This window comes from Hippopotamus amphibius, chromosome 7 (genome assembly GCF_030028045.1).
Source record: "Hippopotamus amphibius kiboko isolate mHipAmp2 chromosome 7, mHipAmp2.hap2, whole genome shotgun sequence".
In the NCBI taxonomy this organism is placed as follows: domain Eukaryota; kingdom Metazoa; phylum Chordata; class Mammalia; order Artiodactyla; family Hippopotamidae; genus Hippopotamus; species Hippopotamus amphibius.
Window position 1 is genome coordinate 88,839,269 of NC_080192.1, and position 22,145 is coordinate 88,861,413.

The 22,145-nt window shown below is 40.1% G+C and overlaps 1 protein-coding gene across 4 annotated transcripts in view; it reads left to right on the forward strand.

The window, feature by feature from the left end:
• Window positions 1-15,132: 15,132 nt before the first annotated feature.
• Window positions 15,133-22,145, forward strand: part of PAIP2B (poly(A) binding protein interacting protein 2B) — a 37,334-nt gene continuing 30,321 nt past the window's right edge. For 3 of the 4 annotated variants that reach the window (XR_009054581.1, XM_057740714.1, XM_057740712.1), the window contains exon 1: window positions 15,133-15,290. The gene's annotated coding sequence lies outside the window, so the exon portion shown is untranslated. Of the gene's footprint in view, window positions 15,291-15,322; window positions 15,435-22,145 lie in introns of those variants that run through there. The other variant, XM_057740713.1, reaches the window with a different exon arrangement.

The window sequence follows — 22,145 nt, forward strand, 5'->3', positions numbered from 1 at the left end:
TTCGCAATATGAATCTTAAAAGTTCATCCATAAATAGATACTTGCTGGACATGTGCATGTGGGGTAGAGAAATCAAGAATTCTAAAACATCACCATTAAAGAGGTGGCAATTTTATTGAGGAATAAATCAGGCAGTCACAACACATAATTTAAAATGCCAAACAAAAAAATAAGATTCACATAACAGATGCAAGCACTCAGCAGAAGAAAAAAAATCATTACTCCCAATGTCCTTAAAATAAATGAATTTGCAAATGAATATTTAGATCGCTGAAATCAGGATAGGCCTAAGAAACTGCTGGAGAAATTCGGAAGCTATCAATATTTTATCAGCCAGCTCTAACCTCAAGTTTATTCTGCAAAGTCTCTTTATGTTAAGGACCTTTGGCCAAATGTTTCTGGTCAACACTAATAACTGATAACATATTTTCACCCACTTAGTGTTATTTCTCATTAGTTTAATCATTTATTACATAGTTGTATTTTAGTTTCTGATTGATCCATTTATAAAAGCTAATATTTCAGCCTGCTAATTTTTAACTTTTATTAAGAAAAATATTTAAACAAACAGAAAAATAGGAAGACTAGGATACCAGTCATATTCTCATTACTTGAGTCCAAAACTAGTTAATGTTCTGTTGTATTGACTGTATCAATGTGTATGCGTGTATTGCTAAACCATTTCAAAGTCAATTTCAGTTATCATGACAATTTATCCTTAAATATTTCATCCTGTAGCTCTAAAAAATTAAGAATATTCTCCCTATTAACCACATTACCACCATTACACCAACAAAATGAATAATAATTCCCTAATGGTAACATCTAGTACACATTTATAATTTCCCAACTAATCCAAATGTATTCTACAGCTGTTTTAGCTTGTTTTTTTAAATGATCATTGAAATCATCGTTAGCATTAAATTACTACAGTTAGTATTGCTTTTTTCCTTAATTATATAATATCACCTCCTATCTTCTGTTAGGTTGACACCTAACACAAAAGAACCTTGGGTATCTCAGCCCTCTTTACAAGTCCTGGCTAGACACCTTTCCCCATTTTTGGCCTTTGTTCCTCACCTTCCTTTCACCTGACTTCCAACTTTTAAATTTTGTCTGATTTTTGTCATCTCTCAGACCTGACGCCACTGCCCTCTCAGTCTTGGCTTTGGCTCTCTTCTGGACTGTTTTTGGACCCTGCTTCTGGATGTCTTTCTCTCAACTGTTCTACTTTACTTGACCCAGTTGGTGCCAACACTGGCCAAATTATGCCTTTGAGATCTACTGGGGTCCCCATCTAGGGAGATGTGACACTTTTACATTTAGCTTATGGTGGGTGGGTCGGAGAAGCACCATGGAGAATCTGATGATCATAGTTCAGCCCACACCAGTCTTGCCCTGTCTTGCTGTGGCTGACCACTCTTCCATTGCCTCATTCCTGCTCCTATCTCTCCATCTGGCATCTTCAGGTTGATGTTTCATTGAACTGTATGTTTGGTGCTGTGATCCAGGCTCAACTACAAAAAGGGTTTTTCTGCATTCCGGTTGCACTTGGGCAGGGTCTTAGGGTAGGTAGAGAAGGGCCAGATCAGGACACACAGGTGCCTGGAGAAGCTAATGATTTGATGCTCCATTAAATCAATGTTTAAGGAATATTTGTTCAATGTTTCTTTGGAGGAAGGGTTATGCACTGTGTGGAGAGGCATGGAGAAGGACTATAGGTGTCACATACACTTGCATACTTGACTCAACAAAACAAAGCTTTGCAGTTAACTGGCTCCACTCTTCCTAAAAAATAATTGGAGAGCAGAGATGAAGCAATATTACTGAGGTTGAAACAGAGGGAGGGGCAGGGAGAGACGACAGTGACCCAGAAGATCACTTCATTCCAGCTGTTCCTGGGGGCAATGTGTCCAAAGCCAGCTACTATTAGTCCCATGCTCCCCGCACTATCTGAGTTCTTTGACCTCTCTAGACAAGACCAACAGCCAGAGCATCTCCTGAAGGACACATGCGTGCTATCCACCAACATTGCTTGGGGCCATGGGACCCTAGCTCCCCTGCCACTTCAATGCAAGAGATTCCAGATGTATACAACCTACAGAGAGGCTGAGGAGCTGCCACATTATGACCACCCTCCCTGGTACATGTGCCAGTTGAACATGTGCCCAGTCTGAGTTCTTGCCAAGCAGCTGCATGCCCTCTTCAGGCCTGAAGCTGAAGCTCTTCTCACAAACCCCAACACTGATTTTCCAGCAAGACTCCAGTGATCTTTGTAAAGAACTCCCACCAAGACTATCAAAGCCTCAACATAATTTATCAGCATATCTGGGGGCACTGGTATTACTAACGCTCATTCACTCCTTTCCTACTCTGAAAGAACCACAATTGACTCATTCAGAAGTCAAGGTGATTTGTTAGGTCCCTGAAAGTTGCTCTACAATCCAGAGGCTGCAGACTTTATCTCTGCCCTGAACTTATCTCAGCCAGTCTGGTATTTTAAGGACTCATAGCTTGTTACTAACTTATGGGGGCAACTGTATCTCAGCAGGGATGTCAGATCTGGTAACCTCAACTCTGCCCATTTCTCATGGAAGATAACCCCAGTGAAGGTCAAATATTATCCCAGGAAATGGAATTCCAGCCTAAAATCAGCTTTTAGTCACGGTTTCCTAAGGGCCCCACATCTGAGGCTAAGACATACATACCATCATAGCCTGTAGCAGCTGCCACATGCAGGGAGTTCTACTCACACCAGGCAGGCCACCTCTTTTTAATACTCTGAGTTTTCAACCTCACACTCTCTAGACAGCCAAAACTGCCTGTGTTCAGGGAGCATGTGTTCAGGTTGATTCTCTGTCACCATGCTTCTTGGCTACTTTTAACTAGCCCTGAATATAGTCTATGAAGTACAGAATCAAAAATGATACCCTATGCATTACTGCTACATGAGCCTTCCAACCTGAAGTCAAGGAATGTGTGGGAAGCGTGAGGAATTAATGCATCCTCTCCAGCTCCCTGTGCTTCTCTACATGATTCTGACCCAACTTCCTATCGTGGACATTTTCCATATCAGCCCCTATCTGTGCCTCGACAGCCAATCTAATAATCAGTGAGGTCATCTTTCTTCAGAGTCATTTGCCTTCTGACCTAGACCCCAGTTTGCCTCCCAGTTTAGAAGGGTACATCCTTGTCCACCTGAACACTGCCCACCACACACAATGACGACCAAACAGAGCATCTCATTCAAAGGCTCAAAGGAAACCTACCATCACCATCACAGTGCATCTGCAGAGCTCCTCATCCCTGCAGGCTTTATGTGCAGCTCTCTGATCAGAGCACTGCTACCATTTTTCCACATCCCCCTCCACTACCAACCTGCATAGTCATGATGCTTCAATTAACCAGCATCACAATTTTAACTTACAACCTGTTTTCATCCCAGCTCTCCTCAGCTCTTGACTCTTGACTTTGCCATCATCTGAGGCTCTGTTTCTGCCCTTTGTATCCACTGAATGTACTTGGTTTTCTGGGCTTGACCCATTGATTTTTTGAAGACTTGGCCTTGTATTAAAGACCAGACCCTTGGCTCTGCTACTTCAGCCACGATAGGTAACGTCAGACTCTGGTAACACACAATCCCAACATCTGAGTCTTAATACAACAGAAGTTTGTCACTTATTCTCTGTGTCCAGTGTGAGGTGGCAGGGGGATGTGCTCATTGAAGTTACTCAAGAGACCCAAGCTGATGGAGGTGCCGTCTCAACACCTGTTACATGGTCAGTGTGGTAGGAAGAAGATGTGACATATAATGTGCTGGCTTTTAAGACACCTGTACAGAAATAACACATATAGCTTCCACTCACATTTCATTGGCCAAAGCAAATCACATGTCCATGCCTAACTTTTTTTTTTTTAAATAAAGTTATTTATTTATTTATTTATTAGCTGCGTTGGGTCTTCGTTGCTCACACGGGCTTTCTCCAGTTGTGGTGAGCGGGTGGCTGCTCTTCATTGTGGTGCACAGGCTCCTCACTGCAGTGCTTCTCTTGTTGTGGAGCATGGGCTCTAGGGACATTCTAGGCACGTGGGTTTCAGTTGTTGTGGCACATGGGCTCAATAGTTGTGGCTCACAGGCTCTAGAGCACAGGCTCAGTAGTTGTGGCGCATGGGCTTAGTTGCTACTCAGCATGTGGGATCTTCCCTGAGCAGGGATCGAACCTGTGTACCCTGGATTGGCAGGCAGATTCCTAACCACTGCGCCACCTAGGAAATCCCTGTGCTTAACTTTAAAAATGAAGGAAAAGTGCAATCTACCATGAATCTAGAAAAAAATACTGGAGTATTTATTAATGATCTTAATGAGAGGCCCAGGACCTATTTGTTATGGCCCATTTGTTTGTCATCCCTAGTCAAGGCCCACCCCCGTGCCCCAGTCCCCTCTGTCTCTCTTTGTTTTTGGAAGAAACTTCCATTCTTGCACTCCTATTCACTCATCTCACATTGGCTTTACAACCTGGCTCCTGCTGTCTGCATTGCCCCTAAGATGAGCTCCCAGGCATAGGATCCCTATTTTGCCTCTGATTCTGGTCTCTACCTTTCAACTTCAGCTCACAGAAAAATCAGAAAGAGTTGCTCTGCCCACATGTCATGCCTAGAACCCACTAAAGCCAGATTAGTCCTTGTCTGTCTCCCTTCTGACAGTGGAGGTTTAGATACTCAGAGGCCCAGACTTGCAGCTGGAGGACAAATACCAAAGCTGTGTCCAAGGAAGGGTGCCAGGGCTGAGGAACTCAGCCAAATCTAGTCATCATGCAAGAAGCCAGAGGCAAGAAACAGGATCCTGACACAAGGTCAGGGAGCCAGGGAACATGAGAGTAAAAACCAGCAGGGCAAACGCTGCAAATAGAAACTCCATAAACAAGGTCCCATATTCACACTTAATGAAATCTCTTTAATCAATGTAATGCCTATACGTGTTTTACAAAATTAGTTGATTTTCCAAGGCTTCCAATGAAAATCACCAATCCCCTCCTTCATCCTTGAGGCAAAGTTTTTCAAACTTTTTACCCTTTGTTATATATATCCTCATACATTAATAATTTGGTTATACATTTATTCTTGGATTTTTTAATTAGTTTTAGACTATTTAGTCTAGTGCCTTTCTGCTGTGAAATAAGGGGGATTTGCTCTCTTATGCCACCCACTATATACTTTCTTTCTCCCTGTCCTGCCAGTGTTAATCCATATTGAGTGTCAGTATGATTCTATGTAAATATTGTCACAGAAGCAACAGAGCATAATCAGAGTAAGAACTCTGGAGACAGATTATTTGGATTTGAATCCTGCCTCCAACCCTAGCTGTGTGTGATCGGCTAAATGACGTCTTCTCAAAGATGCTGATGCTCTAATTTCCAGAACCTGTGAATATTTTACTTTATATGGTAAAAGGGACTTCGTAGATGTGATTAAGTTAAGGATTTTGAGATGGAGCAATTATCCTGGATTACCAGGTGGGCCCAGTGTAATCACTAGGGTCTTATTAAGAGGAAGGCAGAAGAATCAGAGTCACAGAGAGAAGATGTAAGGATGGAAGCGGAAGTCAGAGGGAGATAGTATGCTATACTGCTGGCTTTGAAGATGGAGGAAGGGGCCACGAGCCAAGGAATGTGGGTGGCCTCCAGAAAATGGAAAAAGCAAGGAAATTGACTCTCTCTTAGAGCCTCCAGATAGAACGCAGGCCTGCAGACACCTTGATTTTAGCTCATTGAAACTTATTTTAGACTTCTAGCCTCCAGAACTATAACATAATAAATGTGTATTGTTTTAAACAATTAAGTTTGTGGTAATTTGCTACAGCAACAGGAGGAAATGAATGCACTGTGTGACCTTCAACAAGGTATTTAACCTCTTTGCCAAAGATTTTTTATTTGCAAAATGAGCAGCTGTGAGGGTTAAATGAGTTAATATATGTAAGACATTTAGAACAGTGCCTGGCACATAGTAAGAGTTATCTGTGTATTTGCTATTATTGTTTGTAGCTAAGCCACCAAAAGTAGTATGATTATGTGCTTTGTCTTTTGCATTTTTATTATAATTTCCTCTTAGTCTTCTATGAATTTATCACTAACTCATCCACAGCTATAAAATTGCCTATTGATACGGCCATACATACAGCTGACATGTCCATTCCATTTTTTTCTGGGAGATATCATTGCTGGAGTCCCAAGTTCTCTTCTCCACTGCAAGCAGGCTGCTCTCTAGGCCTGCTGTGCAGCTACTGCCCCTTTATTGTCCTTCTGGGGATTCCCTTCATTTTTCTCTTTTTTTCTCTGTGCATTTCTCTCTGTTAGATCTCCCGCTTTCATTGGTTCTGTGTCTTCCTCTTTCTTTTTCTCCACTTTTACTGAGATATAATTGTGTCTTCCTCTTTCTTGATTTACTTTCTAATTTTGATGGTGTACATCCTCCAATAGCTCCTGATAAAAGGTACCTCAGAAGTAAATTTGATGAGACCTTGATTATCTGAAAATATTTTTATTCCATTTTCACACTTAATTGATAGTACGGCTGGCTATTGTTTCTAGTGCCATAAACTGAATGTTTGTGTTCCCCTGCCAAAATTCATATGTTGAAACTTAATCCCCAAGTGATAGTATTTGGAAGTGGGACCTTTGGGAGGTCTTGAAGGTGGAGCCCTCCATGAATGAGATTAGTGCCCCTATGAAACAGGACCCAGAGAGATCCCCCACCCCTTGCACCTTGTGAGGTTATAGTGAAAAGACTGCTATCTCTGAACCAGGAAACTGGCCTTTCCCAGACACTGAATCTGCTGGTACTTTGATCTTGGACTTCACAGCTTCCAGAATTACAAGAAATAGATTTCTGTTATTTTTAAGCCATCCAGTCTATTTTGTCATAACAGCCCAAACAGAGTAAGACATTTAGATTAGAAATAATTTCCCTCATAGTTTTGAAGGTATTGCTCCACTGGTTCTGTCCTCCTATGTTACTTATGGAAAGTCTGATTCTCTTGATTCCTGATTTTTTTGTGTGTGACCTGTTTCTCTCTAGAAATGTTTAGCATCTTCTCCTTATACCTACTGCTTTGCAAATGCTTTGCCTTGAATTTCATCCTTTAATAAAGAATCTGAATTCATTTTTTAAATTTTTGACTGCCGACAGCTTTCAAACCCCACCCCTCCCTCTTCTCCTCTTGCTCCACGTGTAGGCAAGACAATAAGCCCCATCCCTCCTTTTGGGAAGTTCAAACCATGCAAGCCCCAATCTGTGCATGAAAAGTCTCACCACAGCCCTACTTGCTAACTGCAGTTAAAGCCAAGGCTAGACATCCCTCGTGCCTCTCCTAAGACACATTCTGAACTGCTTGGGAGCAGGAGGCATGGAAGACATTCATTAGGTGCATAATAAATCCCTTCATGCCTTCTTGGTATGTGTGTGATATCATCAGTGTTGACATCCGAATCCACTCCTCATTTGCAAGGAGACCACAGTACAGTTTCACCATTTACTAGCTGAATGATCTTGGAAGAATGACATAATCTTTTTCTGCCTCAGTTTATCTGTTTGTAAAATGGGGATAATTGCAGTACTCATACTGTTGTTTTAGAAATTAAATGGGTTAATGCATGTAAAGTGTATTACATGTAGTAAAAATTAAATAATAAAATTAAAATTAAAAAATTGAGTAAAAGTTTAAAAATAAAATAAAAAACTAATACATGTAGTAAAAAATTCAACAAAAATTAATTATTACTGGTGTGAACATTTTTTTTAGGAACTTTTATTGAGATACAGTTAACAGACAATAAACAGCATATATTTAGAGTGTACAATTTGGTATCCCAATCTCCCAATTCATCCCCCCCCCAACCCTCCCCACTATCCCCACTTGGTGTCCATGTTTGTTTTCTACATCTGTGTCTCTATTTCTGCCTTGCATTTCCTCTTTCATAGTTGTTAGCATTTGCCTTATGTATTGAGGTGCTCGTATATTGGGTGCATATATATTTATAATTGTTATCTCCTCTTCTTGAATGGATTCCTTTCTTTATATAATGTCCTTTCTTGTCTCTTGTAACATTTTTTATTTTAAAGTCTATTTTATCTGATAATGACTATTGCTACTCCAGCTTTCTTTTGATTTTCATGTGCATGGAATATCTTTTTCCATCTCCTCACTTTCCATCTTCATGTCTCCCTAGGTCTGAAGTGGGTCTCTTGCAGACAGCATATATATGGGTCTTGTTTCTGTATCCATTCAGCCAGTTTCTGTCTTTTGGTTGGTTCATTTAGTCCATTTACATTCAAGGTAATTATCGAGATGTTCCTATTACCATTTTCTTAATTGTTTTGTTTTTGTTTCTGTAGGTCCTTTTCTTCTCTTATGTTTCCCACTTAGAGAAGTTCCTTTAGCATTTGTTGTAGGGCTGGTTTGGTGGTGCTGAATTCTCTTAGCTGTTGCTTGTCTGTAAAGCTTTTGATTTCTCCATCGAATCTGAATGAGATCCTTGCTGGGTAGAGTATTCTTGGTTGTAGGTTCTTCCCTGTCATCACTTGAAATATATTATGCCACTCCCTTCTGGCTTGCAGAGTTTCTGCTGAGAAATAAGCTGTTACCCTTATGGGAGTTCCCTTGTATGTTATTTGTCATTTTTCCCTTGTTGCTTTTAATAACTTTTCCCTGTCTTTAATTTTTGTCAGTTTGACTACTATATGTCTTCGTGTGTTTCTCCTTGGGTTTATCCTGCCTGGGACTCTCTGTGCTTCCTGGACTTGCGTAGCTATTTTCTTTCCCATGTTAGGGAAGTTTTCAACTAGAATCTCTTCCAGTATCTTCTCAGGTCCTTTCTCTCTCTCTTCTCCTTCTGGGACTCCTATATTGCAAATGTTGGTGCATTTAACATTGTCCCAGAGGTCTCTTAGGCTGTCTTCAGTTCTTTTCATTCTTTTTTCCTTATTCTTTTCCGCATCAGTGATTTTCACCATCCTGTCTTCCAGGTCACTTATTCACACTTCTGCCTCAGTTAATCTGCTATTGGTTCCTTCTAGTGTATTTTTCCTTTCAGTTATTGTGTTGCATATCTCTGTTTGTTTGCTCTTTAACTCTTCTAGGTCTTTGGTAAACTTTTCGATCTTTGCAACCAGTCTTTTTTCAAAGTCCTGGATCATCTTCACCATCATTATTCTGAATTCTTTTTCTGTAAGGGTGCCTATCTCCTCTTCATTTAGTTGTTTTTCTGGCGTTTTATTCTGTCCCTTCATCTGGTACAAAGTCCTCTGCTTTTTCATTTTCTCTATCTTTCTGTGACTGTGGTTTTCAGTTCCACAAGACGAAATACTGCTGATACTGCTTGATACTGCTGTCTGCCCTCTTGTGGAGGAAGCTATCTAGCGGTGTGAACATTTTTTAATCAAAGTTTTGGGCACTTGTTGAGTTCTTTCAATTAAGGGACTCAGCTTACTTCAGTTATGAGGCATTTTCTGGTATCATTTAATTTATATCCTTCTCTCTACTCTTTACTCCTAGAATATCTCTCACATTTTGTGCCCTATTTTCTACCCAATTTTCTTTTTATTTTGCTTTATGGGATATTTCCTCAACTTTGTCTTCTAGCTCTTCTGTGGCCTTTTATTCATTCTCCTGTTTTTAATTAAGAGCATAATCCCTGGTTTTTAACTTGGTGATCCAGACTTATTTCCCAGCCTTGTTGCAGCTAGGTATATCCACCTAGGTTCTGGGCAGTGGGGTGAAAAGGGACATAGTGAGTAAAACATTTCCTTGAACACTTCACTTTTTGCTCCTACCTGCTGCCTAGAATGTGGAAGCACTGAGTTTCTTACTTACAATCCTGTTACATGTGAGAGCAAAATAAAACACTAAATTTTAAAGAGGTTTTTATTTTTAATTTCCAAGAAGTCTTCCTTAGTCTCTGAATCTTTCTTTTCTTTTCTTTTTTAATGATGGCCGTGGCTCCAGCAGTCTTTTTTTTTTAATTAATTCATTTATTTATTGTATTTATTGGCTGCATTGGGCCTTCATTGCTGCGCATGGGCTTTCTTTGGTTGTGGGAAATGGGGGCTACTCTTTGTTTCGGTGTGTGGGCTCATTGCGATGGCTTCTCTTGTTGCAGACCATGGGCTCTAGGCGCGCCAGCTTCAGAGTTGTGGCACATGGGCTCAGTTGCTCTGTGGCATATGGGATTGTCCCAGACCAGGGATTGAAACTGTGTCCCCTGCATTGGCAGGAGGATTCTTAACCACTTTGCCACCAGGGAAGCCTTGAATGTTTCTTTTTTAAAAGCAGCATTTTGTTCTCAATTAATGATACAATTGGTCTTATCCTTGAAGGATATTAATTACAGGGTTTTTTTGTTTGTTCATTTGTGTGTTTTTTTCATTTTCTTCAGCTTCTTGTATAGTCTCTATTTCCACTGAGCTTAATTTTTTCTGTATATTTATTTTGATTGTTGACTTTTAAGTTAGAGGCTTTCCTTGACTCTCTGATAATCATTGACCTAATACTAAAGAATAAGATGCTATAAAGATAATTGAGCATAATGGGGTTTGTCAACTAGTTGGTCTCTCCATGCAAAATAAAGTAGGGCCCAGACATTTCTTCAGGATATCCAAATGCCACTATCTGTACGCCTTTTATCCTGGGCTAGTCAGTGTCCCCAAAGAAAGGTCATTTGCCTAGGGGAGTATAAGCCTGGGTACCTAGGCTGGTTAGGCCATGGATGAGTGAATGATGGGAGGATGAGCCCTGACAGGAAGTGTTGCAGAGGAAATTCCCCAGGATTAGTGTAGAAGTCCTCCTGTTTCTAGCATGAATGGATAGTACAACTATCTTGAGAGGAGAGGCAAAGAGCCCCTCCCCTTGAGCCCAGTGCTAAGCTACCTATTCTTGACAGTTTCTTCCTGGGGCCCCAGAAGGTATCCAAGATGGCCTCTTGGGTGGCTGCAGCTGGTCCAAGACCCAGATGGTGTGCACAGTGATTTCTTTTCTTTAGTACTCTAGCTGATCTAGTTTTCTCCCAAGAATCTCTCTGGGATGTGAAGGGAGAGAAAAAAAATGATATCCACTCTGGTTTAAAGTAATTTAAGTAATAAAGTAATTTGTCTGATGAAGTAATTTAAACAGAGCCTACAAGAAATGCTTAGCTCCTTCAGGAAAAAAAAAAAACTAGTTGTCTGCATAATAGCCTACACTATACCTTCCAGAAACACTCTTCAAGCATTAAAAGAACATTATCAACAGAGAAAAGGCAACCCACAGAATGGAAGAAAATATTTGCAAATCATATATCTGATAAGGGATTACTGTCCATATACATACAGAACTCATAAAATTCAAAAGTAAACAACAACAACAAAAAAGAGCAACCTGATTTTAAAAGGTACAAAGAATTTGTATACATATTTCTCCAAAGAAGATATACAGATGTCCAAAAAAGCACATGAAAAGACGCTCAACATCACTAATAATTGGGACAATGCAAGCCAAAACCACAGTGAGATACCACTTCACATTCATTAGATAGCTATTTAAAAAAAAAAAAAGTGGAAAATAGAAACTATTGGCAAGGATGTGGAGAAATTGGAGCCCTTATGCATGGCTAGTAGGAATGTAAAATGGTACAGTCTCTGTGGAAAACAGCAGTTCCTCCAAAAATTTAACATAGAATTATCATATGATCCAACAATTCTGCATCTGAGTATATACCCAAAAGAACTGAAAGAATGAAAGAAATTGAACAGATATTTATACAACCATAGTAGCATTACTCACAATACTCAAATTCTATTGGCAGATGAATGGATAAACAAAAGGTTGCATACACACACACACACACACACACAATCAAATACTATTTAGTTCTTAAAACAAATGAAATTCTGAGGCATGCTATAATGCTATATAACATGGGTGAACCTTGAAGACATTACGCCTACTGAAATAAGCCAGACACAAAAGAGCAAATATTGTACGATTCCACTTATGTGAAGTATCTATAGTAGTCAAATTCATAGAGCAGAAAAGAGAATGGTGATTTCCAGGAAATGAGGGAAGGGGGGATGGGAAGTTATTGGTTAATAAGTACAGAATTTCAGTTTGGGATGATAAAATCATTCTGGACTTCTCCAGATGGTTAGTGGTGATGATTGCGCAACAATGTGAATACACTTAATGCCACTGAACTGTATACTTAAAATGGTTAAAATAGTAAAAATTTGTTATGTGTATTTTGCCACAGTAAAAATAAAAGAAATACCCTTAAAGAATGAAGATTTATCACTAGGATGGCAGTGGGATGTGGGGAAGGGTTAGTGGACTCCTCTTGTCTCCCTCTCTCCAGCTGACACCATCCCCTATAACTACATAATTGGTTATGGTCTTCTTTCTGCCCCTTTGGACTCCAATCTACTCTGCACACTATGACCAAAGATCCACAAGGCTACCTTCCCCTTCATTGTCTTTTGGCTTCCATAGTTTCTGACAAGAAGTCTGATGTAGTCCTTGTCTCCCCTCCCCACATCTGCCATGTGATATACCTTTTTCCTCTGTCTGCTTTTAAGGCTTTCAGTTTATCATTGGTGATATCCAGTCACAAAGTTATAAGAAACAGTGTCAGTAGTAGGGAGGGAAACAGCAAGAGCCCACAAACTCCTCTCCTACATCTCATTGCTATCCTGGCAATAAATCTTCATCCTTAAAGAGTATTTCTGATTGTGCAAGGATACCATAGTGACCTGAAGACTCTGTTTTTCAAAGCTGTGGATCATGTAAGTCCCTCTCTCACCATACACCTGAAGCCACCTTAGGAAAATAAGCAGTGGAGGGTATGGGGCAGTCATCTTGGAGATAGATTTTTTTTTTTCTAAAAGAAATGTGTTTCTTGTAAGATCTATTTATTTAATCAAATAAAGTTTAAAGCCAGAGTAGACAATCCTAAAAGGATATTTACCTAATAACCCAAGTTGGAAGTTAATGAAGCAATATGACTAGTGATTTTAGAGTTGTGCAGCATAATGGCCCTGGGAATGGTACTCCTTTTCCACTCTTCATATTATTCATGTCTCTGTTCAATGCATCTTCCTCAAACAGCTCTTAGACTATTAAACCTAAAACAGCCATTCCCTTAACCATTTCTTAACCCTGCTTTATTTTTCTTTGTAGCACTTAGTCAAAGCATGACATTTCATTTTTTTAATTTTTATTTTATATTGGAGTATAATTGATTTACAATGTTGTGTTAGTTTCAGATGTACAGCAAGGTGGTTCAGTTATACATATACATATATCTCTTCTTTTTCAAATTATTTTCCCATTTAGGTTATTACAGAATATTGAGTAGAATTCCCTGTATTATAGGTCCTTGTTGATTATCCATTTTATATATAGTAGTGTGTACATGTTAATCCCAGACTCCTAATTTACCCCCACCCCATCTTTCCCTTTTGGTAACCATAAGTTTGTTTTCTTAGTCTGTGAGTCTGTTTCTGTTTTGTAAATAAGTTCATTTGTATCCGTTTTTTAGGTTCCACATACAAGTGATATCATACGATATTTGTCTTTCTCTGTCTGACTTATTTCAATCAGTATGAAAGTCTCTAAGTCCATCCATATTGCTGCAAATGGCATTATTTCACTCTTTTGTATAGCTGAGTAATAGTCCATTGTATATATGTACCACACCTTCTTTACCCATTCATCTGTCAATGGACATTAAGGTTGCTTCCATGTTTTGACTGCAGTGAACACTGGAGTGCATGTATCTTTTAGAAGTATGGTTTTCTCCAGGTATATGCCCAGAAGTGGGATTGCTCGTTCCTATGGTGGCTCTATTTTTAATTTTTTAAGGAACTTCCACACTGTTCTCCATAGTGTCTGTATCAATTTACACCAACAGTGTAGAAGGGCTCCCTTTTCTCCACACCCTCTCCAGCATTTATTGTTTGTAGACTTTTCGATGATGGCCATTCTGACTGGGAAATTTTATTATTTATTGGTTAGTTATTTATTGTTAGTTTCCTCAGCTAGAGAATAAGCACACTGAGTGCATCTTCATTGTCTTGTTCATATCATATACCCAGAGTTTAGATCAGAGCCTGGAGCATCGTAAAATATGCTCAATAATATTTGTTAAATGAATGAATTTATTTAGTTATTTATGTATTTACTTAATTATATTTAACATAGTACATATATTTATTTACTATATTATTTAATGAGTTTACTTAGCTGTTCTTGTCATTTTTATCATGTATCCACTCATTTTGCAATCACTTACTAAGCCTCTACTTTGTGTTATATATACAGTTAACATGAAAGGTGCGGAGACACAAAGATATATAAAGACTTCTGCAAAGAAATCCCCACTTCCTGAAGGATAAAATTCAAAGTCCTTAGTAAGCAAAGATTGGCCACCGTAAATCCAAGAGGATAATAAGGTTTTATTTATTTTTTAACATTCAGGGAGCTATATTTGTCTCTAGAAATGTGGAAGAGCCCCTCTGCTTCCCTCCAGCCCCTCCAAGGAGCCCAACTTCCCAAATTTCCTCAACGGAGTACCGCATCAGGTCCCAACCCGCCTTGCTCAAAGCACCTCCCTTGGTAATTGACAGTTTGGGAAATCCCACTGAGGCCCGCCTCCACGCCCCTCCATGCTAGATTGAGTGGCGCAACCCGGTGGGAGCGGCTACTGGCTCAGCCAATGGAAGGAAACCCGAGCAAGAGTCTGTGTAAACAAACCCAGAGGTGCTGCGCCTTGGGCTCCTCCCCCACGTGGGGGCCGGACGGATCCTTGGCCCATTGCATAGCGTAGCGTCCTATCAGCCAATCAGAGCTGGTGTCTCTCGCCAGGAGGCGCTCCACCCCGAGAGAAAGAACGACGGGAGCGAAAAGACAGACATTAATACCAATCAGAAGCTGGAAATTCTGAAGGAGTGGGCGGGAACTGCTGCCATTTAGACCAATAAGCAGCACACGTGCCCGTCTGGGTGACTGAGCGGCATCCTCTTTGGCCCAATAGACGAATGGGGCGGTGCCCAGCAGCCAATGGCTTGGGTTCGGGGGCGGGGTGAGGACCAAGTGTGCTGTAAGAGCTAACCTGGCGAGTGGTAGGGGCGGTCCTCCCGTGCTGTGGCTCACGCTTTGGTTCTAGAGGCCGAGGCTGTTCTGGAGACGGCGACCTTTGCGGCGACGGCTGAAGTTCTCGGAGGAGTAGCAGAGTACAGTCTGGAGGAGGGGCTTCTGGTCAGCCCAGGTGGGCTCGGGCGCCCGGCCTGTCGGGGAGGGGACCCGCGGGAAGCGCCGTTCTCCAGGCTCTGGGGGCGCCCTGCGCCTCCCTTTCCTCTGCCGTCGGGGCTGCGAGGGGCGGCGCGCGCCTCCCCGGGCTCGTACGAGGAGGGTAAGCCAGCGGGTCCCACGTCGTGGCCCTCGGCGAGAAGGGGCGTCCGCCGGGGTTAGCCCCTGCCCCTCGGGGGCGCTGGACGGTCTTTCGTCCCTTTCTCCCAGCACCGGCGCGCTATTCTTTCTTCGACCCCAACTTCCCTGGCCGCTCCCCCGCCCGCTTCTAATACTCGGACTGAAGTCTCTGGCTTGCGAGTCCCTTTACTGCCCGGTGCAACACTGCTGGGCAAATTGACCAGTGCTGCCTCCTGCCGTTCTTCTCCCGGAGATGGGAAGGGGGAGCAGTTGCGCATTTTCGCCCCTCCCCCATTCGCGGGTCCCCCTGCATTATTTGCTTTATTTAAACTCCCTCCGCTACCCGCCTTACTCAGCCTTCATTCTTGATACCTAATTTGAGTTAGGGACCTTGGCCACTTCTCTTCTTCCTTCCCTTCAGCGAGTGAGCCCTTTACTCCCTCCCACCCCCTATTTCATCCACATCTCTCATGGAAACTAACATTTTCCACTTGCCCCTTCCAGGCAGCTGGAAGGTGAACGCAAGAGAGGCAGAATACATTGTACAGGGAGCTTTTCGAGGTTGGGGACTTTAATCGGTTTTATTAATGGTAACCCATTCTTTCCTTCCTGAAAATGGCATTTGATCAGTATACCCTTTCGAGAATCTGTCCCATTATAGTTGTTTTGGTGATAATTTTTGAAAATGTAAGTGAGAAGTGTTTACTGGCAGCAAGAAAGTTTAAATTTTATTATTATTTTTTAAGTAGATTGAATTGGATTATGCTTTAAACAGCTTAACCGCGGTATGCGAGAGTTTGCAGTGTAAATAAGCGCTTGACCGCCGTACTTTGTCATAAAATATAGGACATGCTTTAGCTGTATGGCAGGATGTGATTTGATCACACCCAGCCTATGGATAATATAGCATTGAATCTATTTAAAAACAGCATTCTCTATTCCGCTTCCACAGAGAATTTGTATTCACCTTCATAGTATATCAGTTTGGGTTTCAATAGTGTTGGTTCTAACCATATGTTTCTAGATAAAAATACACATTATGTTGTGCCTAAATAAAATATGCCAAGAGTTTTATGGTGGAAAAGTAACTTATACTCAGTTTTGAGACTTTAGAGTATTGAAAATATTAGTTTAGATGTTGGACAGTGAAGATTTTGTTTGAGGGGATGAAGGAAATTGAAGGATTGGCATAAACCTGATGGGTCCTTTACCCTGTGTGCATGGGGGAAGGGAGGGAAAAAGAAAACACACGTGTACAAAGCCTTGTAGATTAACTGTGCTTAGTTTCATGACTTTACATAAATTGCAGTTGTTTTTTCCTAGTTCTTATTGGGGAAACGTAAGCAGTGAGTTTAACATCATGTCCGCTGTGTTTTGGGCAGAATTTTGCAAGCTTTTGTGAAAAATTCTTGGTTTTCCTTATCCTATTTATGACATGTATATCATATGCCTCCTTGTATTTTACTATGGTAAGATTGTATCTTGTATATAGAGAAATAAGTCTAATAGAGTGAATTAAAAGGAGTCTTTACTCTGAAGAGGCAGCATTCTCTAAAGGACCGTATGTTTGAGCCCTGTTAATGCAGAAAATCACACTGAAAAGAGGAAGATCTTGAAACTGTTCTAAAAAATGCCCAGGTGTCTAGAAAAACAACAACAAAATTGACAGAATTATTAGTAGTCATCAACTAAAAGTCCTAGACAAATTACAAGCCTATGAGTTGGTTGCTATTGTGAGCTGGTATAAGGCTGCAGTTGAAAACCAAAGTTCTTTTTGTACAATCTTTTCAGGTGTGTTTGTGCTTAATAATTACTCGTTTGTAAATTTAGAGCACTATAGCTATGATTTCTTCTAGAGTCCTTGCCTTTAAGGGGCTCATAGTTTAATGGAAGAGAGACCTGTAAACCAAGAATTAAATGTAGAGGGAGGGGTTCTGCAGCATAGGGTGTATACAAGGCACAGAGAAGCACGGTGGCCCTGTGTTCTCGCCTTATCTCCTACTGCTCTAGACTTTCTAAAGTGCTGTTTCCCAAACTACCTGTTTATTTCACATACCTGGGCCTTTCTCTGTAGGTACTGTCCTTTCTTCTTGAAAGCCTTTTCCACACCTTATGTGCCTGGTGAGATCCTATTTCAAAATATTCTTGAAGCCTCCCCCTGCCTACCCTCCATCCAAATAATTATTTTCTGTATTTTTTTTGTTATCTTGTTATAAATAATTAAAGCTGATCTCATTATTCATGGTGATTATAAATCTATAAAATCACACAGAACACTAAATTAGTAAATACTGAACTATTGCTTCTAGGGAAAATACGTATATTTCTCACATGGATTTTAATCTTAAATCCTAAATACAGTTAGTTCATCATGGTAGATTCTATGTCTTTATTTTACAAAAGAGAAAATGAGGTACAGGAGTGTTAAGTGACTTGCCTGAGGCCAACCCCTAACAGATGCCAGAATTAGGATTCAAACCCTGTCCCACTGGCCTATGAGCCAGAGCTTCCTGCACTACACTGCACTGCCCCCTCCTGTCTGTGTCCTTAGTCATCCCCATGAAAGCTGAAACTAAAAAGCACTGCCTAGTTCAACCATAGCTGGGAACATGCTCAGGAGTGACTCACAATTTTTGCCACTCTGTGTGTGTCCATGAGTGACTAACGGAAGCACCATCACTATTGATTTGGGGGGTTATAAATAAATTTTAGCAAGTAGGCAAATTCACAAATACAGGATCCACAAATAATGAGTATTAATTGTACTTGTAAATGAGCCCTGGAATCTATTTAATGGTAACCTTCCTTTCAGTCCACTGTAGAATGTGCCTTTAGCTTCTTTGAGAATTCATTCTCTTATTTATTTATTTATTTATTTAATTTATTTATTTATTCAACAAATATTTATTAAGCACTTACTTTTAGCCAGGCTCTGTTTTAGACTGTGGTGAACAAACTAGATGAAAGTGCTGCCTGGAACTTCCCTGGTGACCCAGTGGCTAAGATTCCACACTCCCAGTGCAGGGGCCCAGGTTTGATCCCTGGTCAGGGAACTAGATTTCACATGCCACAACTAAGAGTTTGTATGCTGCAACTAAAGATCCCGCATGCTGCAACTAAAGATCCCACGTTGCTACAACTAAAGATTTTGCATGCCTCAACAAAGATCCCACACTGGCAGCAAAGATCCCGTGTGCCACAACTAAGACCCTAAGCAGCCAAATAAATATTTTTTAAGAAAAGGCTGCTGCCCTTATAGATGTTAAATTTGAGTAAGAAAGACAGACAGCTAACAGTCTGGAGCTCAGGAAAGAGTTCTAGTTTGGAATTAGAAATTAACTTGACAAAGGCGAAACCCTGTGTGGCCCCTCCCACTTCACATCCCTAGCATACTGATTTCCAGAACATTTCTGTTTTACTCTGTGCATAAACTTTTCCTTTTGAGCCTCTCTACTTGTTGTTAGTTGATTTTGAGGCCAATTGCCCATGTACCTTGCTGGATATTCTGGGAGAATCAGACCGATCTGGTCTTTAATTTCTGCCTTTGCCACCTACCAACTGAGTGACTTTGGTGAAGCTGTTGAACTTTTAAAGCCTGTTTCCTAATTTCAGGAAATTGATGTGCTAGGCCCTTGTGGGTTGCAAGGAAGAGACACACACATATTTCTTTTGATGATGAAGGTTTAATGTAAACTAGAATGGGATATCAGCCACCATATTGTCGCTTGGCCCTAGTGCTTTCACAACCTTATCGAACAATAACTTAGCAGTGTTTAGGATAGGATTTAAGCTCTGGAGACCTACCTTCTTTTACTTTGTTTACCCAGCATTTGTGTTTCCTAAGAGAGAGTATCTGATTGGATTGGTTTGTCACCTTCTAAAATGGAGGACCCCTATTGAGCAGAATCTTGAACTAAACTATGTCCTAGGTGATCTCCCTCAAGTTCAACCTGTAGATTGTCCTTAGTTAGAGCTCTGAGTCTGGTTCAGGAATTTGTGGCCAAAGAAGTAGGATTAGTTCCATGTATTATCTGTAACACAGATTGTAGCATATACAAAAAGAATCCCTTGGAGACAGTTTCTTCAGAAAGCAACTGAATATAGAGTGGTTCTTAGAGTTTCGTGGACTTCTGTCCAGTTCAGATACCTATCTAACATGATCATAGACAGTGTTTAATAAAGAACCTAACAAAGTAATTGACACATGTCAAATATTGCTTAGATCTTCCTTTTGGTCTTGCATTTAACATTATTATAATGTGGTTATTTGTTCACATGGCTGTGGTTATTTGTTCTAGTCTTCCTTACTAGACTGTGCTCCATGAGGGAGGGTTAATATCTCCATCCTCTATCTTTGGCACTTAGTTCAGTGCCTGATACATGGTAATAAATGCACAAATGTCTGACTTGAGGAATTCCCTAGTTCTTCCTGAAAGAATGGAAGGATAGGAAAGCTTCCCAGAGAAAGTATTGTTTAAGCTGTTTCTTGAGTAGAAATGTTTTCTAGGTGAACAAAACCTTGAGGCAGCAATCCAAGTAGGGAATAGCAGGTGCAAAAGCACCAAGATATAAAAAGATAATGAAATTGACTGTACACTCCTAGTAGATTAAAACAACAAACAAAAGCAAACAAATTTTACCTCAAGAAAAAACTATCAGTGGGCTTGGCCAGACGTCCTGTCACAACCAAATTATGACCACAGCTGCTCGGTAACGGATGCAAATTTTAGGGGGAAAGTGTAATATTCTCAAATTGTTGGCAGAGTATCAGTAACAGTTTAGAAATACAAGTATTGACTTTTGGGAACTGTTATACTGTAGTGAAATTATTTGCTTCATCATGAAGCGCATATGTGTCCTGCACTGTTCAAGGTGCTGAAAATGTAATCAAACTTATTCTCAAGAGGCTCACAAGCTAGCAAGGAGACAGATGGATGAACTGATTTATTATGTAAGTGAGGTAATAGAGATATGAATAAAATGCCATCTAAACCAGGAGAAAGAAGTATTTCATAATGTGGAACACTGGGGGAAGTTTTCTCAAATGAAGTGGTATTTTTTTTTAAAGTCTTTATTGAATTTGTTATAATATTGCTTTTGTTTTATGTTTTGGTTTTTTGGTTATGAGGCATGTTGGATCTTAGCTCCCCGACCAGGGATCAAACCCACACCCCCTGCATTGGAAGGCAAAGTCTTAACCACTACACCGCTAGGGAAGTCCCAAAGGAGGTGGTATTTGAGCTGGCCCTTAGTAGGTGAAGAGGTAGGAGTGCACTAGACTGAAAATAGGGACTTTATGAAGATAATTTGAGGTAGGAAAGATTTTAACAAATTGTCCATTTTTGCCATTTCTGTTTTGGGCGTTCAGTTAATAGTTACATTTATTCAAGCAGTTTCTCTGAGCATCAGATGTGAATAGTTATACCATAGTAGAATTTTGTGTCAAAATAAACTGGGTTAAACAAAGGTTTCTGAAATGCAGAACATCTCTAGGGGCTTTATTATATTAATGTCCTTTGTGAATCATAGCTCTTCAAAAGGGCTACATTGTATTTAACCATGGCTTCTTCCCCCAACCCCACAGCATACCTAAACATCTTTTGAAACAGAATTATGAGACATAGTTTGAGGAATGATAAATTAAAATACAATTTTTACCAAACCAAGATTTATCGGTAGTCTCCATGTCCATTGTAAAATAATGTATAATTCTATAATCTTATAGAAAAGAAGGAGAGACATTTGGAGAGACAGAATACATTCTAGCCAAAATATTATCATCTTGGTCAATAAGTCCCAAACTTTAAAAAAAAATTGTTATATGATCACAACCCCCCTCCTTGAAAAGTATGGCTTATTCATATTTTGAAATTCTGTAAGGTGATCAGAGACACCCTGGGGGGTTGCAGAACTAGAGCAGGAGTCAGTGGTGTGGCAAAGGCAGAGGTAATCTTGGATGTGGTACTCTTCCACTTTGAGAGAATGCTGCTTTTATTATGCATTCATTTTAGGCCATATTAGACACATTTTACCGGTTGGGTATTTTATTTAAGAGGATACTGAAAATCCACACCCTCTTCTGACTCTGGAATTTGGGGGGTTGTATGCCACTGTTCTCTTTTCAGTAAGATATGATTATATGACCATTAATTAATGACATTGCTGTATAATTTTAATTCATCTGTCAAATTCTGATTATGTGATTAACTCCTAAGGTATTATTACAATTAAGGAAGCAATGATCATGTTTTTGATAGTGCACTAAATTTGAAGTTCAGAAGATCTATGTTTGAGATTTGTCTCTGCCAACTTTCTATTTGAATGACCTTGAGCACAACTGCCTAACCATCTGTGGCCTCCTTTTACATTTTTCTTCCTTTCCCATTTTGACAAAATGAAAATATGTATGGTTAGTATAAGAATTTAATGATGCATGTAAATATACTTTATGAACTCTGAAACACTATACAAATAAAAGACAGACTGAAGGAATGTATCCAGCTTAATTTTCATTAATATTTTATTTTTAGTTTTAAATTTTATATCATAGAAATAGTATATATTTATCATTGTAAAATTAGAAAGCATTGATAGGCAAAAGGGGGGAAAGCTACAGAGCACTTCATAGATCTACCATAATGAGACAGTGGTTAACATTTTGATGGATATATTTGATAGATGTGTGTGTATGCAA